General features: G+C 40.6%; 1 long non-coding RNA gene across 1 annotated transcript in view; it reads right to left on the bottom strand.

Annotated features, from left to right (window-relative positions):
• The window catches only part of LOC140908330 (uncharacterized), a 44,298-nt gene extending 24,744 nt beyond the window's left edge, over positions 1-19,554 (bottom strand). The window contains exons 1-2 of the long non-coding RNA XR_012157837.2: positions 19,434-19,554; positions 18,702-18,765 (exon numbers count right to left, since the gene is read on the bottom strand). This is a non-coding gene — a long non-coding RNA (uncharacterized LOC140908330). The remainder of the gene's footprint in view (positions 1-18,701; positions 18,766-19,433) is intronic.
• Positions 19,555-19,958: the final 404 nt, after the last annotated feature.

Below are 19,958 nucleotides of genomic sequence, written 5' to 3'. Positions count from 1 at the left end.
GTTAATAAATTTGTTTTGTTTTTTACTATCAACCAACTGAGAGCTGTGTTTAAATGGAAGGATGTACTTATCCAGGTTAAGTTAATAAGATGTGATGTGCTTTTGTGTCTTTAGAGGAACAAACGTAACTTATTATTTCTCTGAACTGTCCAGGGAAGGGCTGGACATTGTAAAGTACACAGTTTTGGGGAAATTTGGGACTAGGAGTATGGTGGGGTCACCTTTCTGATTGCAACCGAGGCTGGTGGAAGCCAGAGTGGGGCTGTAGACAGGCTGCTGGAGTGAGAGTTGCTGAACCAGGGCTGGCTGCATACACACAGACATTCAGGATGTGACATGCATGCTTGTAGACTGGTAAGGAGCATTCCAGGCTGGGAGTTACAGTAGCAAAGCATTTTGAGGCACCCAGGAATTTAAGGCAAGTGGTGATACAACCCTTGACCGTCTGGTCTGGTCTGGACTGCACCCAGAACTCCGTAACACCTCTTAGGTATGTCATCACATGGGAGTTCATATTTAGTTGGCTATCCATCCTGATCTGTAAGTCCTTTTCAGAATCAATGCCTTCCAAGATACAGTCCACTAATCTGTCAATCTAATTTACATTCTTTATTCCTAGAAGAATGACCTTTCATTTGGTTGTATTAAAACTCATTACTCTTATCTTAGTAAGTGCATAGGTGACCTTCCTCACCATTATTTACCACTCTACCCATCATTGTGTCAAATCTATAAGCAAGGACTTTATATTTTCCTCTGGATCACAATGGGTCCAGAAGTCACAACAGAAGGAAACATTATAAATTATGGAATAAATAAAATTTCAATATTTGTGCATCTGCTTTTTAATTTTTAAAAAAGGCTTTCAATTTTTTTAAAGCAAACTACCCAAATGCCAGGACACAAATTTATTTTTGGATAAAATAAGCACAGGACTCAGGCTGCCTCTCCCACGTCTCCTCGGCCTTTTGGGATTTGTAATATCAGAGATGTGTAGTGATTGCTGAGGAAATTGCTCTAAGTGATATTGGAGAAATTCCCCTTCATTTGAGTAATAAAGGTTGCATATGTTTTATGAGAATAGCACCCCTGCTGTACAGAGAGCTACTGTTATCCATCACTTTAAATCAAGAAATCATTTGACACGTTTATTTCCTGAACAGGAAGTGTTCTGTCAGATCAGTTGGAAGCCCTGAAATTTGTACATGAGAAGATGAAAGTAGAAAGAACACACATTGCTGTTTTACTGGGCCAGTTCCATTTTCATAGGGCAGGCCACTCTACCAATGGGATGTTGAAGTGGTATCTCTTTCTTGCCTTTCAAACTATTTTTGAGTGGGTTGTACAGATAAGAAATATATTAAAATGGAGTGAGGGACTTTAGTGTTTCAAAGGACTCTAGATCTACTAAATTATGTTATAAAAGTAGATCCAACGTATAGTTTTCAAATTTTACATAGTTTCAAAATATTTTTTGCTGATAAAAACATCTTTAAAGGGAGAGAAGAGCTTCCATACTATTTTAATCAGGTCATTATACATTATAAAAAAAAGTGTATACGAATCATATGTGAATTATACATGGATAGATGGGCAAAAAACAATCCAAAAGTTTAAGAAGAGTCTTAAGCAGAGACCTATTTAGAATGGTCAATTGCACTTTATTTCACAATAAACATTATGTCTAGATTGCATCTATTTAATGGGCCTCAACCCATATTACTAATTGTGTGTGGAGTAAGGCTAACAAAATATTCCAAGGTTAGGCAGCTTTGGCGTCAATATTAGTAATATAAAATCTACACTGGAGATGTTTAAGCTTTGAATGCCAGCTGCATTTTTATTGGCCGTCTGCAACTTCAAAGGCTTTCCTGCTCTAAGGCTAGACAGGTACCATAGGCTGCCCTGGAATCTGCTTTTGCTGACTTATTGATTCTTAATGTGGCTTTTATTTATAAGCCTGTGGATTTGTTTTCGGTGTAAAATTGGCTTGTATTTTCTTCACTTCAATTGAATGTTTATGACTTACATATTTATTACCAATATTAATAATTTGAGTTTTTGCTGTCTTTGTCTATATTAATTGTTTCAGCTATAAGTGAGATCCATCTGTTTAAATAACAGACTCTTGAAATTGTGTTTTGTTTTAAGAAAAGGAGTACTTGTGGCACCTTAGAGACTAACCAATTTATTTGAGCATGAGCTTTCGTGAGCTACAGCTCACTTCATCGGATGTAGCTCACGAAAGCTCATGCTCAAATAAATTGGTTAGTCTCTAAGGTGCCACAAGTACTCCTTTTCTTTTTGCGAATACAGACTAACACGGCTGTTACTCTGAAACCTGTTTTGTTTTAGTTTCCAATATAAAGCTGATCTGGTTACAAGCAGACTGCATAAAAAGCTTTGCCTAAACTGGATCACAGAAGTATCCCCCTCCCCCAATATTTGAACATTATTCTGAGGTTTCAAGCATTTGAGCCCAGACTTGGCATACACTTAAGTATGTACATAATTTTACACACGTGAGTAGCCCTACTGACATCAATGGAACTGCTCATATGAATGAAGTTATACATATGCCTAAGCGTTTGCAGATTGGTTCCATGGTTTACAAATCTCCATCAAATTCTGAAATTACAGATGAAAGAAAGCCTGATGAGCTTTACCTTTAGTACCTCTGCTTTCTGCCATAGGATGTATATGGTTCCTCATGCCAAGTCACACACCAGTATATGGTCCTTCACACCAGTATGAAGCATTAGACTGAGGCTACTACAATTTTAACCACTTTGTTACTATGGATCATACCTAGTGGAGAGGACAACTCTCCTCATAATAAGGCCAGATGTGTCCTGGCCTTCCATGCATTTGAGTGGACATTCCATAAAAAGAAACTGCTAGAATCTGTGCGTTTTTAAGTAGCAGTAGTGGGGTCTAGGTGCAGCATTCACCTCAGTCCCTGCCAATCAGGAGATCTGATATCCTTTATTCCAAACAGTTGTAGAGTTAACTCTGAAATTATCCGCTGCATTTATGAAATGTCATGCATAGTGCTTGGCCAAAGAGCTGTAAAATAATGAAACATAGCAACATTTCAACTTATTCTGGCTAAGTTCTGATCTCAGTTACATCAGGATAAATCCGGAATAACTCCACTGAACTCTGAGTAAGTGCTCTTGTAACTGAAATCAGAATCTGTCTCCTAAATTCTGCTGATGGTGGACCTGGGGAGAGGGGCAGGGAAGGGGAGAAAAAATGTCTATCAGTTGATCACTAAAGAGGGTGAACCCACTTCATTTTTAAATGGCCACTATAAAGAAACAGCATGCAGTGATCCAGACAAAACTAAGTCCCTGGCCATTACCATCAAGTAGCCTCCAGCTCCTGATTACGACAACCTTGGTATTAACCTGACTGGATGGGACACTGAGCAGGTGGCTGTCAAATACATGAGGAGTCATAAACGGTGCTGGAAGATATTGGAAAGATGTGGACACTTGTATAGCAGCTGCTGCTGCTGTGTTTCAGGCCCTTCAGTGGTCTCTGTAGGGACATCATGACACCAAGCTTGCCCTGAAGCTGTGAATCTGCAGAACCACACTTACACCAGCTGTGTTATAGGCACGTGAAACAGGGGCTGAGGAATGCTGGAGAACACTGGATTGACATTTTTGATTCTCATCATCTTTGTCAGCTGATTCATGTCACATGGCAGGACAAGTTCAGAAATGAGACTGTTCAAAGCCAAACCCAGCAATCGCCTCCATCATCACTGGTTCAGTTTCATCAGCTTTGTTGGTATGGGTATATTATAAGGGAAGACAGCAAATTCAGAAACGTGTGTATCAAGGAATGCTGCCACACAGCCAGCGATCACATGGTCACCAAAAGCTTTGGTGGAGTGGTAAGATTGCCAGCGATGGACATCAAAGGAAGATACAACCAGATCACATTAAGGACAGATCAATCCGAGTGGCACTTGATCTTCAAGGTGGCCACCTCCCTTTGGGATTTGCCATGATGATGACTGTCATGATAAAAATCACCTATACTTATAAAATGTCCTCAGAAGGACATTTGTTGCCAACATTTTATTGTTAAATTGACTTCAATGGGGGCTCAGAATGGGCAAAGAACAATACAGGATCGGGGCTTATGGCCCCAATGGTGCACAGCTCTTGTGGCACTGGGGCCTCAGCATGTAAGCTCTTTGTGGCAGAGACCAACTTTTCCTCTGGGTTTCTTTTGGTTCAGCATCTAACATCAATGGGGCCCCGGATCTGGGGTGGGGCCTCTAGATCCTCTTCTAATGCAACTAATAATAACAAGAGCATGGAAAGTAGGAAATAAATTAAAAATCTAGTTTCCTTGGTTTTGCCTCACTTACTGAAAACTAGTTATCTTCTGTTTATAGTTAGCTTCATTTTCTCATTCCTAAGCCTACAGTCCTGATCCAAAGCCCACTGCAGTCAATGAGAGGCTTTCCAGTGACTTCCTTGTTATATTTGGGTTTCCAGCACTATGAGAGAGTTTTAAATTTTACAAAAAGAAAAGGAGTAACAAATTTATTTGAGCATAAGCTTTCGTGAACTACAGCTCACTTCATCGGAAGTGAGCTGTAGCTCACGAAAGCTTATGCTCAAATTGGTTAGTCTCTAAGGTGCCACAAGTCCTCCTTTTCTTTTTGCGAATACAGACTAACACGGCTGTTACTCTGCAACCTTAAATTTTACAGAAACTATTGTTATTAAAATAAAAAACAAAGACACTGTGGCCCATTGAGCTCATTGTCTTAAGTATGTTTCAGTAGGAATACTTATGAATAAAATTACACATGTGCATAAGTATTTCCAGAATCAGGGCCCAGTTTATGAAAACATTTCTGTTTGTTAAATATTGTGTATTTTTAAAAAGCACATTTTTTGTTTAAACAGCAGGATCGTCTTTCTCCAATTCAGAGTATGAGCACTAATAAAGATACCCTCCCTAGACCATTTGGTATATTCAGTTAGAAATGAACATAGCCCTTAACAAACTAAGGGGGAGTTAACTTTTAGCTAATCCAACAGTTTGATTGCAGAAGTACAGAATACTTACCTGCTTATCAGAATATTTGCTATTCTTAAGTACCTACTTTTAAGATTTTGGAATTAAAATGTGTAGCGAAAGTTTACATGAATAGAGAGAACATCTCCACTTTTCACATAGGTAAATTTTTCTCGTCATAATTATATTTCAGTGCTGTAGCTGGATTATAAAAGGCTGAACATCCTTTCAACCCCAAACCATTTTTAACATTCATTTTAAGCCATGTAAGGAAATTCACAAGCCTTCGGATAAAATCAGTCACAAATCAGTAAGTCAGCATGGCAGAGAGATTTCAGGGCAGTCTACCTGTCTAGGCATTAGAGCAGGAAAAGTCTTTGAAGTTCACAGACTGCCAATAAAAATGCAGCTGGCATTCAAAGTTTAAATGGCTCCAGCATTTAGTTTTTACATTGCTAATGCTTAAGCCAAATTGACAAATCTTCAAATGTTCTCTTGCATACTGTGCCACTTCCACAGTAAAAGTGCACTGCTTGTACGATTGACTCCCATCATCTTCCTTTCATTGTGACTAAAAACTCATTGTGAGGGCACTCAGATAATTCAGGGCTCCTGACAAATGTGAGAGCCTTGCGCAGTGGCTATGATGACAAGATCTTCCAGCAGTTCATGATTCCTGTCTGCCAGATACACAATCAGCTGAAGAATTCCAGAAGCTCTGCCTATCCTCAAGCTAGAGGATTAGCTCATCAAGGATGACATGGAGCACATGCTGACATCTCAGAAGTGGCAACCACTTGAAAAATGTTTTTGGAAGATAAACATATTGGTTATATAAAGTCCTTTCCCCGCCCTGGCTGCTACCAGACTGCTTTATTTCCTCAGCAGTGCTGCGTGGTCCAGAGCAGGGGTTTTCAACCTTTTTCTTTCTGAGGCCCCCCCACATGCTATAAAAACTCCACGGCCCACCTGTGCCACAAGAACTGGTTTTCTGCACGTAAAAGCCAGGGCCGGCATTAAAGGCAGCAAGCCGGGCAATTGCCTTGGGCCCCATGCCACAGCTACATTGCTCAGGCTTTGCATGCAGTCCCGGGGGTTTCAGTGCCATGCGGTGGGGCTTGGGCTTTCTGCCCTGGGCCCCAGCAAGTCTAATGCTGGCCCTGCTTGGCAGCTCCCCTGAAACCTGGTTGTGGCCCCGATTGAGAACCACTGGTCCAGGGAATATGGCAGAGGGCTGGGCATCAGGAAGGAGATGGGTTCTATTCCCAGCTCTGGCCTGCTGTATTGCCTTAGAGAAGCCACTTCACCTTTTGGTGCTTCTGTGTCTTTCTTGTATATTTAGATTGCAAGCTCTTTGGGAGCAGGGAACTCTCTCTTGCCATGAGTTTGTATGGCACCTAGTACAATGAGGCTCTGCTCTTGGTTAGACACTAGTGTAATACAAATAATAGTAATGGCTGAATTATTCATGAATGGTGAAGCACAAGAACCAATAAAATCTTTGTGCCACAGGACACCATCAGGTGCTTTTCATGTGCCATATTTTGACAGAAAATCTGTACAGTAAAACCTGTATGAGAAACTTCCCTCATTCTGAGCAATCGCGTGTGTTGAGAGAGCACCAAAGTATCCCTAAATCTACCAGCCCTAATATATCTTGGGTCAAGGTGCTGAATATGGCCTAGGCTAGGCTTCGTGGGAAATAAAGTGAAACGTTTTATGGCTGGTGGCTTAAAAAAATAATTGCAATTGTTAGTAGCTGCTCAGAGGTTTTGAATGTTAGAAGTAGCCTGGGTGGAGATGGAATACTGAGCAGAGTGCAGGTGAGGTGGTGGTCAAAAGTACATGAGGCTTTGCAGTTTTTCAGATGGGGACCCCTGTGTGTGCATGCAAGTATTGTAGATGGTAACACACTACCAAAATGGTCTGTGAAAAATGTTACTAATTTCCCACCTCCTTTTCATTCAAATTTCAGACCCTTTGAATTTTCCCACCCCATTATAGAGCTGGTCAAAACATGTTGTTAAAAAAATCAGTGAAAATGTGTGCTATTTTTTTTCCTGTTTTTTCATCAATATTTTGAACTTCTTGAAATTTTCCAGCTAGCGCTCCTTCTCAGAGAGACAGAAAGTGTATTGGGAGTTGCGTGTGCTCACCACCTCTCAGAATCAGGCCATAATGAAGTCCATTCCAGATAAACACTCCTACATTTATTTTTGGTGGCCATATTTTACCTCCTATGAGGTTTAAATCCCACCTGGTTATGTATATAATTTTGACTAGTACTGAAAAACAATTTTAAAAAGGCAAGCACTGCTATTTACAAAATAAATGCTTTCCTGTGCTGCCAAAACCTTGCTGTTCAGCATAAATGCCTCAAGCATTCATTGGATTAGGAGTGTAGAAAAGCAAACGTGTTCAAATCTTAAACACATCATAATTTTAAGCATCCACAAGTGTTTAAGAAGTGTTACTGGGAATGAGCGCATACATCCATTCACTAGTTAAATATCTTAACCTGTTTCTTTTCTAAACATATGGGCAGGGGAACAGAACACATTTAAAATGTTAAAGACATTGACATGTTTACAATGTGTTGCAAGAAAGTGTTTAACTTCTTGTGCTCCAAAGCTAAACACTTTGGAATTAGAGGGTTTATTAATTCTGTATTTATTCAGTCTGACTTACTGATGCTTATTGGTCAAAGTTTGAATGGATTCTGAAAAGGCCGGAAGGCACACAAATAAGGAGATAGTTTTGGTTTTGGAACTGTAGGAGTGAAGTTTGTTAGTGGCTTGTAGTGAAATATGTGTTTCCATGAGCAAAGAATTTAAGAAAGATTGGTCTTAAATTTATGAACTGTGCTACCTCTAATTCATGTAAGATTTAACGACGATCATTAGTTCAAATGAGAGTTCAAATTAGAATTCATTGAAAAGGTAGATTTAAGGCACGTGAAATAAATCTTTACAAATAAATCAACTTCTGCATGAAACATGCTAACTAGAGGGCCTCTCGAATCACAAATAGTAAGTATAAGAAATCTGACATAGATGGAGTAGTTCTGTCAATATAACGGACAAGGAGAGAATATACCCACCATTTATTGCCTTAGGTGGGATTTTCAGAAGAGCTCAATGTTGGCATAACTGCTTCATGGGAGCAAAGTTAGTCTAGTGCTGAGCACTCTGGAAAGTATCATCTTATGCAGACAGTTTTACCAGCATTTTGTTTTTACAGGCTAGAGAATGGAGTCTGTGCTGTCTCATCTTTGTTCCTTTGAGAACTAATCATGGGTCAGGTGCCCAAAATTACTTAACATTGATCCCAAACCCCTTTACACTTGACATTTCATACAACCTATTCTCCGATTATCATGAAGCTAAATTTGCGCTTCCGTGACGCTTACTATGGGTCCAGTGCAACTCCATTTAAGTTAGTGGGAAAAAATGAGAGATGAATCCAAGCCCTAACCTGCTATTTGGAAGGTAGCTTATATTGCTGATGCAGGGGAGCTCTCTCATGAATGTTCACACCCAGGGATCTGAGTAACACCACCACTGCAGCAGATCAGAGGGAAACCTACAAAATTGCTAATGTCTGCTCCTAATAGCTTGCTGCTTGATGGCTGCCACCATGCCAGCTAGTTGTATTGTTATATTTTTGTGTCTGGAAGCTCTGTGCACTGAAGGCAGATTATTATTGATTGCAATTTTGCTGTGCTCCACACAACTGGCTGTTGTATTTTTCAGATTTGATGTTTAGCTGCAATAGTCACTAGTTAATGGGAAGTGGATGAGGTTTACATTTTGTTCAGCTGGGTTTGTTCTTTATGGTTTAATTTATCTAATCAGTCCAATGTTTTCTACACAGAGTACTTGCCTGCAGGCAGTCAGCACATTTGTGTTGCATCCTTTGGTATCACCAGGGACTGCCATGGGTTTCTGAGGTGCTTACTGCAATAGAATCTGAGTTTCTTGGCAGCTAAGGGTGTATATGAAATACTGTCTAGGATTCTGGCAATGTTTTCCCTTCATACTCTGTTCAGGTATTTTGTTGGCACATAAGTGACAGCAGGTGCAAATCAATGTAAAGAACCATGTGGCAAATTTCTCGTTCAGTGGCAGGTTTTCAGGAACAAAAGGTGTCTTTGGCTGGCCTAATTAAGATGCTAAACTCATCCATCATGGCCTTGTATCTTTTATGGAAAGGGCCTACGAAATCTGAGTGGGAATCTCAACTTCCAAACAGGTGGGTATGAATATGGAAAGCCAAGAGGCTGATAAATGCATCAATTATGATTAATAATGGCATTGTTCGGAGCTGGGAATAACAAACTAGTTGTCTATCAGCAGCATTAACACCTATGTATGGAGAGTTAATATAGACATGATTGTCTTCAAAATTCATCTGGCTAGTGACATTAAAACACTGCCAGAAGCAGAAGTCTTAATGATGATGAACTTTTTTGTCGTTCCAGATTTTCATGTTTTTCTAAAACTGTGTGTAACTGTGTGAGATATTTTTGCAAGTCAAAGGTGGATTATGTGAGCAGACAGGGGCGTGAACAGGAACACTCTGAAGTGAATTATCCATAGGATGGTGCAGAATCTGCCATGAAATTTCATAGACTCACAAGACCAAATGGGTAGAGTCACAGGGTTGGAGGGGATAAACAGTAGAGCACCTGGATAGTACAGATCAGACTACATAAGGAAAAAGAGAGTGGAGAGGCACTCCCTGAAGCTTTAACATTTGCAAACAACAACAACAAAAGCACAAACCGCTACTATACCATAACCAAGTTACAACAGAAATGCGGGGCTGACAAGAACAGTTATATAATATACTGAACTGGCTGACATTTTTGAATGAAAATATATTTGCCCAAAATTGGAAATGTTCTCTAAAATTTTTCTCCTTTTTCTCCCCAGCAAGACTAGAAATAAAAACAGTTTAGTCATTTTTTTATTTTTAGATTTTTAGTATATCTTTCCCCGTTTCTTCCCCCACTGGCAAAAAGAAAAAATAATGAAGAGAAAGTGGGGAAAAGGCAAAAAAAGGGGGAAATATTTTTTAAAAATTGAGAAAAAGGGAAGGGAAAAAAGGAAAAAATTAAAAAATGAATATTTTTGATGTTTTCTTGACTTTTCAAATAACATAAAAAACCCATTCCTTTCCCAAACCTGAGGAATGGAAGTGATTCTAAGATCTTCTGTTGATTTTATTTTATTTCCATTTGTCAAACGGCTGTAATAATATATTGATCAGTATGCTCTGGGAAAGATCTTACTTGTACAATTGGCCACTGGCATTATTTAGGCATTTGGGAAGCCAAAAAGGTCTGGTATTATTAAAGGTCTAGTATTAAAGTTTCTGGGTGCAATCCTGGCTCCATTGACATCAATGGCATAACTCCCATTGATTAAAAATAGGGTCAGGATTTCATCCTCGATGTTTTATGTTGCTGGTGTGCAGTGTTTAACTCTCCCAAACTTGTGTTCTTTAGTTAATTGCCAGTCTATTTTTCATCTGCAGCTACAACTCAAATGGATATATTATGTTTTTAAAAAGCCAAACAAAACCTCCACACCTTGAGATTCCTTCTTTAAATCTTTCCACTTTTGAGTGGTTCTATAGTGCACTATGCAGGATACAGTGTGTCTTTCTGCTGTTACTAGTTTGGATCCACAACAACCAAAGTATGGCTAATCCGGCCCCCCCTCCCCTGGAAATCAAAGGAACATGTAAGTATAGTTTCATAGAATATAAGGCCAGTTGGGAACATTTGTCTGATCTGCTAAAAATCTCAGGGCCTAATAACATCAGCCATGCTATCAGAGGCTCGTTCACCTGCACATCCACCATCATGTGCCAGCAATGCCCCTCTGCCATGTACATTGGTCAAACTGGACAGTCTCTACATAAAAGAATAAATGGACACAAAGCAGATGTCAAGAATTATAACATTCATAAACCAGTCGGAGAACACTTCAATCTCTCTGGTCACGCGATTACAGACATGAAAGTTGCTATATTACAACAAAAAAACTTCAAAACCAGACTCCAGCGAGAGACTGTTGAATTGGAATTCATTTCCAAATTGGATACAATTAACTTAGGCTTGAATAGAGACTGGGAGAGGCTAAGTCATTATGCAAGGTAGCCTATTTACCTTGCATAATGACTTAGCCATTAACCTATTAACCTATGCAAGGCTCCTGCCTCATACTGAGAATGAGGGGTGATCAGCAGGTTATCTCAAGTGCTTATATACGAATGCACAAAGCCTTGGAAACAAGCAGGGAGAACTGGAGGTCCTGGTGATGTCAAGGAATTATGACTTGATTGGAATAACAGAGACTTGGTGGGATAACTCACATGACTGGAGTACTGTCGTGGATGGTTATAAACTGTTCAGGAAGGACAGGCAGGGCAGAAAAGGTGGGGGAGTAGCACTGTATGTAAGGGAGCAGTATGATTGCTCAGAGCTCCAGTACGAAACTGCAGAAAAACCTGAGTGTCTCTGGATTAAGTTTAGAAGTGTGAGCAACAGGAGTGATGTAGTGGTGGGAGTCTGCTATAGACCACTGGACCAGGGGGATGAGGTGGATGAGGCTTTCTTCCGGCAGTTCACAGAAGCTACTAGATCGCACGCCCTGGTTCTCATGGGTGACTTTAATTTTCCTGATATCTGCTGGGAGAGCAATACAGCGGTGCATAGACAATCCAGGAAGTTTTTGGAAAGCGTAGGGGACAATTTCCTGGTGCAAGTGCTAGAGGAGCCAACTAGTGGGGGAGCTTTTCTTGACCTGCTGCTCACAAACCGGGAAGAATTAGTGGGGGAAGCAAAAGTGGATGGGAATCTGGGAGGCAGTGACCATGAGTTGGTTGAGTTCAGGATCCTGACACAGGGAAGAAAGGTAAGCAGCAGGATACGGACCCTGGACTTCAGGAAAGCAGACTTCGACTCCCTCAGGGAACGGATGGCCAGGATCCCCTGGGGGACTAACATGAAGGGGAAAGGAGTCCAGGAGAGCTGGCTGTATTTCAAGGAATCCCTGTTGAGGTTACAGGGACAAACCATCCCGATGTGTCGAAAGAATAATAAATATGGCAGGCGACCAGCTTGTCTTAACGGTGAAATCCTAGCGGATCTTAAGCATAAAAAAGAAGCTTACAAGAAGTGGAAGGTTGGACATATGACCAGGGAAGAGTATAAAAATATTGCTCAGGCATGTAGGAATGAAATCAGGAGGGCCAAATCGCACCTGGAGCTGCAGCTAGCAAGAGATGTCAAGAGTAACAAGAAGGGTTTCTTCAGGTATGTTGGCAACAAGAAGAAAGCCAAGGAAAGTGTGGGCCCCTTAATGAATGAGGGAGGCAACCTAGTGACAGAGAATGTGGAAAAAGCTAATGTACTCAATGCTTTTTTTGCCTCTGTCTTCATGAACAAGGTCAGCTCCCAGACTGCTGCACTGGGCATCACAACATGGGGAATAGATGGCCAGCCCTCTGTGGAGAAAGAGGTGGTTAGGGACTATTTAGAAAAGCTGGACGTGCACAAGTCCATGGGGCTGGACGAGTTGCATCCGAGAGTGCTAAAGGAATTGGCGGCTGTGATTGCAGAGCCATTGGCCATTATCTTTGAAAACTCGTGGCGAACGGGGGAAGTCCTGGATGACTGGAAAAAGGCTAATGTAGTGCCAATCTTTAAAAAAGGGAAGAAGGAGGATCCTGGGAACTACAGGCCAGTCAGCCTCACCTCAGTCCCCGGAAAAATCATGGAGCAGGTCCTCAAAGAATCAATTCTGAAGCACTTACATGAGAGGAAAGTGATCAGGAACAGTGAGCATGGATTCACCAAGGGAAGGTCATGCCTGACTAATCTAATCGCCTTCTATGATGAGATTACTAGTTCTGTGGATGAAGGGAAAGCAGTGGATGTATTGTTTCTTGACTTTAGCAAAGTTTTTGACATGGTCTCCCACAGTATTCTTGTCAGCAAGTTAAAGAAGTATGGGCTGGATGAATGCACTATAAGGTGGGTAGAAAGTTGGCTAGATTGTCGGGCTCAACGGGTAGTGATCAATGGCTCCATGTCTAGTTGGCAGCCGGTGTCAAGTGGAGTGCCCAGGGGTCGGTCCTGGGGCTGGTTTTGTTCAATATCTTCATAAATGATCTGGAGGATGGTGTGGATTGCACTCTCAGCAAATTTGCGGATATACTAAACTGGGAGGAGTGGTAGATATGCTGGAGGGCAGGGATAGGATACAGAGGGACCTAGACAAATTGGAGGATTGGGCCAAAAGAAATCTGATGAGGTTCAATAAGGATAAGTGCAGGGTCCTGCACTTAGGACGGAAGAACCCAATGCACAGCTACAGACTAGGGACTGAATGGCTAGGCAGCAGTTCTGCGGAAAAGGACCTAGGGGTGACAGTGGATGAGAAGCTGGATATGAGTCAGCAGTGTGCCCTTGTTGCCAAGAAGGCCAATAGCATTTTGGGATGTATAAGTAGGGGCATAGCGAGCAGATCGAGGGACGTGATCGTCCCCCTCTATTCGACATTGGTGAGGCCTCGTCTGGAGTACTGTGTCCAGTTTTGGGCCCCACACTACAAGAAGGATGTGGATAAATTGGAGAGAGTCCAGCGAAGGGCAACAAAAATGATTAGGGGTCTGGAACACATGACTTATGAGGAGAGACTGAGGGAACTGGGATTGTTTAGTCTGCAGAAGAGAAGAATGAGGGGAGGATTTGATAGCTGCTTTCAACTACCTGAAAGCAGGTTGCAAAGAGGATGGATCTAGATTGTTCTCAGTGGTAGCAGATGACAGAACAAGGAGTAATGGTCTCAAGTTGCAGTGGGGGAGGTTTAGGTTGGATATTAGGAAAAACTTTTTCACTAGGAGGGTGGTGAAACACTGGAATGCATTACCTAGGGAGGTGGTAGAATCTCCTTCCTTAGAAGTTTTTAAGGTCAGGCTTGACAAAGCCCTGGCTGGGATGATTTAATTGGGGATTGGTCCTGCTTTGAGCAGGGGGTTGGACTAGATGACCTCCTGAGGTCCCTTCCAACCCTGATATTCTATGATTCTATTTCCCCTTGTTTTTTCCTATTCCCCCCCCCCAAAGACATTCTTGTTAAACCCTGGATTTGTGCTGGAAATGGCCCACCTTGATTATCATACACATTGTAAGGAGAGTGATCACTTTAGATAAGCTATTACCAGCAGGAGAATGGGGTGGGGGGAGAGAAAACCTTTTGTAGTGGTAAACACCCATTTTTTCATGCTTTGTGTGTATAAAAAGATTTTCTGTACTTTCCACAGTATGCATCCGATGAAGTGAGCTGTAGCTCATGAAAGCTTATGCTCAAATAAATTGGTTAGTCTCTAAGGTGCCACAAGTACTCCTTTTCCTTTTGCGAATACAGACTAACACGGCTGTTACTCTGAAACCTGATCTTAAAAGAAGAATTTTAATTAAAGAAAAAGTAAAAGAATCACCTCTGTAAAATCAGGATGGTAAATACCTTACAGGGTAATCCGATTCAAAACATAGAGAATCGCTCTAGGCAAAACCTTAAGTTACAAAAAGACACAAAAACAGGAATATACATTCCATTCAGCACAGCTTATTTACCAGCCATTTAAACAAAACAGAATCTAACGCATATCTAACTAGATTGCTTACTAACAAGTTCTAATACTCCATTCCTGTTCTGTTTCCGGCAAAAGCATTACACAGACAGACAGACCCTTTGTCCCCCCCCCCCCCCCCCCCCGCCTCCAGCTTTGAAAGTAACTTGTCTCCTTATTGGTCATTTTGGTCAGGTGCCAGCAAGGTTATCTTAGCTTCTTAACCCTTTACAGGTGAAAGGGTTTTGCCTCTGGCCAGGAGGGATTTTATAGCTTTGTATACAGAAAGGTAGTTACCCTTCCCTTTATATTTATGACAAGCTCTAAATACTTTTCAGAGTCATTGCATTCCTTCAGTCTATAGGCATGGGCTTCATTCCTTGCTACTTTAGATGTATAACTTTGCATTTGGCTGTATTAAAACACATTTGGTATGAATGGTCCCAGACTGAAGTGGTCAGATTGCTTTCCCTAATCTTTGTCATCTACAGTTTTATCAGTGATTTCATATTTACTTCCAGATTATTGATGAAAATGTTGTGTTGGACCTAGACCAATCCCTGTAGAACCTTTCTAGAAACACATTGGACAATACTCATGGGATATTTGTAGGGGTGATATATTAGAGCACCAGCCTAGGACTTTGGAGACCCCGCTTTGCCACAGACTTGCTGTCTGACCTTGGGCAAGTCACTTAGTCTCTCTGTGTCTACATTTTCCATCTGTAAATGGGAATAACAGCAGTTTCCTACCTCACAGGCAAGTTGAGAAAATAAATACATTGAAGATTGTGAGGTATGCAGCTACTACGGTGATGTGGGGCCATATAAATACATAAGGTAGATGGAGAACCATGATGTCCGAGCTCATGGCTAGTTCTGGCTTACTGACAATTGTCAATGTATAAAAGTGGCTTCTTCACATTGGACAGCATTTTAATTACCTCACAGGATTTCACTGTTGAGAGAATTTCCCCAAGAAGAAATGTCAGGCTTTTTTTCATTCAGTTACCAGATCACTTTGTCCTCAGGGGACATTCCCTGGGTGGTCCTATGTTTGCTGTCATTGCTGTTGCCTGGTCTCTGATAGCTCATAGCACAGGCTGGTTCTAATGTGTGTCTTACTGTTGTGCTGTGCCCAGGTTGTCTCTTGTGCTATGTGTGTGGGGTGTATAAGAGTTTTGTTCCTTCCATGTAATTTTGTTTTTCTTGTCCACATCTGCTTTGCCATATTGCTGGTGCCATCTGTGTTAGGCAGACACTGGCATGCACTTTGCTTTGTTTTCTTTCATGATACCAGTACTGTGTTTTCCCCTAGGTCCCTGACCTCCTTATTTGCTCATAGAAGTGATGGAATATGTTTGTTCAGGCAACTGTGCACACTGCCATTGCCAATGTGCTTGGTCTGATTGCCACTGCTGAGGCTACATCTTAGGGACACCTCCCATATCATGGTGTTGGCTGTCCTCAGTGAAGGCAACCACTCCCATGACAATTTACTTTGTTTGTCAGCACTTGCAGATATGCTGATAGTACTGAGGAGAGCTGGCTTTGTGTGTGTTTCAAGGCCACTTTATTGGCTGGCGGACTGTATCTTGGACGAAGGGTGAGGATATCTACCTTCACTTCCATTACTTGCTTAATTACTCTTGCACCTATATACACCATCTGCTTTTCCCCATATCCCTATTTTGGCTTTATACTCCCCATTTATAGCCCTCTCTGGACTAACTGCCTTTCTATTCGATTTACATCACAGCAGGACACTTCATCATTTCATGTTACATGTTTCTACAGTTACAACATTTATGTGTGATTCAAACTCACCCAAGTATTCAAAGCAACTTTTTTACACCAGCACAGGATTGGGCCCTAAGCATAGCAATACAACAGATTCAATAATTCATGGTGGTTCATTCTTTCAGTAATTCTCTAATGTGAATACCACCTCAGTTAATACAGATGAAAAAAATGTATTAAATGTGTTTATTAGGGAGCAAAACCATGCAGTGCATATATAATCTTTTTCTGCTTTCTTACATGTATTTGGCTTTTTAACTGCTCATCTTGCTTTCAGGCACCTTCACGTAACTTGACTGCCTTAATTACCATATTTACAGTAGAAACTTGATGCTGGACCAATTGCACACTCATTTTTCAAATAAATACAAATGTATTTGTAACGGATTTCCCCTGGAGACTCTTGAAAAACTACTGTGAGTAACAATTCTTACTCTTTCATTAAGTTATTACTTTTTTGGTTGCCTGCAAACTTTTTCTCATTCAAAGTTATCATGTTTTAAACAAATTATTCTCTGTCTTCTGCCTCCATGTGCGCACAAAGCATTCTGTGTTCCATTCTTTCTTCTAAATTAAAATGGTTTTAGACCTTTATTTCTGGATAGCACTTTTATTATTTGAAAGCAATGACCCTAAATTTGAACTTCCAGAATGTAGCAGGACACTTAACCCAGGACATCTCTGAAACTGATGATCAGCTGAATGAAATAGTGTCAAATGAAATGAACGAAACATTGTAGGATGAAGTAAAGACACTACTTGCATCACGGGAGTTCATGCCTTCTTGAAACTACAGGAAAAGCTCCATCAGTGCAAGTGGCAGGTTTTCCTGTCCACACTAGTAGTTATACTGGTACAGCTACACTGATGGTTGTAAGTGGGAAAAAAATCCCCAGTCTAGGCAAAGCCTAATTACATTTATGCAAATGTCTGCATATTATAAATCTACTGGGTTTTTGCCCAAGGATGTTGTCAGGTACAGGATAGAAGTCAAAGACGGAGGCGGGGGAGGGAGGGCGTGGTGAAATTAAGGGGGGAACTAGAGAAAGTAAAGGGATGTGTGGAATTTGAGTGGGAATGGGAGAAGGCAGGAGAGGGAGAAGGATAGGGTGAGCTCTATGGAAGAAAATGGAAGTCAACAGAGGCAGGGAGAGAAACCCAAAGATGGGAATAAGGGAAACTTGAGGCATGAAGGCAGCTGAAAGGCAAAAAGTGAGGCAGCGGGAAACTGGGTGGGAGCCAATGGTGGGAGCAGAGGAAATTGCTGGATTTTGAGAGGAGATGGCTGAGTTCAGAGGGGTGGAACTGATGGGGAAGGACGAGGGATATGCAGTGTTGTTGGAACCCTCATAAGGATAGCAAGGATAGAGGTATCTGTATCATCATTTGTCCCCACCAAGTTCAGGGGCAAAATTACAAGGGGGCTAAGTCAGAATCTGCCAGGATAGGGTGCTATTGTCTTGATGAAAGTGTGCGTCTGAGGTATTAAAAAGCAATGAGGAGCAGAGCAGTGTGAATAACCAATTTTTGGTTTGGTGGCTGAATCAAAAAAATTGGGGAAAAAATCATTTTAGGTTGACTGAAAACAAAAACAATTTTTGATTTTGTTTGGCAAACCAAAAAAGTTGATTTTTTTTTTGTTTTGAGTTGAATGAAACATCTCATGGGACCTGAGACTAAACGTTTCGTTTTGTTTTAGATTATTTCACTTTTTTTAAAAAAAATTGAAGTTAAATTCAAAAATAAAAGTCATTTCAACTCAAAAAATCAAAACATATCATTTTGACTTTCTGGGTTGTTCCCCCCCCCCCAACAACTGGACAAAATTGACAAAAAATGTGAATTTTTTTGCTGGGAAAAGAAGTTTCATCCTAAAACTTTTGCCTCTGCCTAGTGAGTGGTCTATGTGACCTTGCAGGCTGCAGATTGAAACAAACTATAATGTCTGTTTAGGGTTATAATACAGCTATCAGTACAGACACTTACCTGTCAAATGGGACTGTTACCAAAATGAAAACTACTTGCATTTGTGAAGACAGCTAGCATGATGCAAGTAATGAAATGCTTGGGACATGTTACAGCTCAGACCAAGCAATGAATGTTGCCTTTTTCTATTTGTAATTGCTCCAAATCATTAAAACTACCAAGGAGCCAATCTTGAGAGGTGCTGAGTACCTATTGCAAATGTGTTCAGCAGCACCATCAACTCACTTTGAGCTTGGAGTGGAGGGTTCTGAGTACCTGGCAGGATCAGGTCCATAACAGCTAACAAAAGCTGAAATCATATTTTAAAAGAAGAATGAAAAGTACACTTAGATCTTAAGAATAAAATGTTCTTGATTATTTGCACAGAGGCTATTCATCCATTTTAAAAAATGCACTCAGATTTTTCTTATCCATAATATTCCTCTATAATATTTTTATCACTTCTCCACATGAACACTAAGTTTACAAAAAAGTAAAATAATTATTATTTATTATTTGTATTATCATAGCACCTAAGAACCCCCATCATTGATAGATTCATCCCTATCACAGAGAGATCATGGATGGAAAGATCACCATTAATTTTATTAATTAATATATTCTATATATGGATTTCAACACAATCAATTAATACAATTCCAGGGGTGGGATGTTTTTTAATGAAGTGAAAATAAAAAATATTTGTCTAGTATGCAAAATCAACATCTGCCAAGCGGAATGCTGAATGCTCAATATCTAGTTGATCTGAGGTTTTTGTTTAATCTTTTACTGTAAATACATTAAGAAAACCAATGCAATTCTATGACAAAAAACAACTCCCCCCACCCCCAATCATTATTTCAGTGATGCAAGTGAAAAAGCAAGGTTCCATTGAATAGAAACTAATAATCTGACCCCAGGCCTCCTTCCAGATCCCTTTTTCTTTTTGAAAAGCCAGGTGCTCTGACCATATTTTACCTTTTCTGCAGCACTCAGTCCCAGCTAGATTAATTGGTGATCCTGGCTCACCCGAGACGATATGTTGAGTATTTCCTTCTCTGCTGACCGTGTCATCTGGTGTGTTTGTGCAGCCCTGCTGTGGCTTGGTCAGATGCTGCATAAATAAACTCTCTTTCCCTGTTCTCATTTCCCCCTCATCTTTGAATGGAACCTCTAACTTTATTAGAACTCTATAATGGAACTGTACATACCACAGTACAGTTTGTTATTGGATTATAAAGATGCCATTTGACAAATGTCCTCCTTTTAAAATAAACATATTTCCTTTACATTTTCCACACTGGTCCCCAAGAAATCCAGTGCACAGCTATTATTCCAAGAAAATTTTCTAATTCATTGACATAATCTCTTAAGGAATTTAAATCAATTGGTAGAGTAAGTACAGAGACAGTAAAGTAGAAGAAACTAACCATATTTTTAAAACAAAAGAAAACCTTGGGACTGGAAAACAGTTGGTGGCTTGTTGCCATTTTTAAAGGGAAG

This window comes from Lepidochelys kempii, chromosome 3 (assembly GCF_965140285.1).
Source record: "Lepidochelys kempii isolate rLepKem1 chromosome 3, rLepKem1.hap1, whole genome shotgun sequence".
Classification (NCBI taxonomy): Eukaryota; Metazoa; Chordata; order Testudines; family Cheloniidae; genus Lepidochelys; species Lepidochelys kempii.
This window is presented reverse-complemented; position numbering and strand designations above follow the sequence as displayed.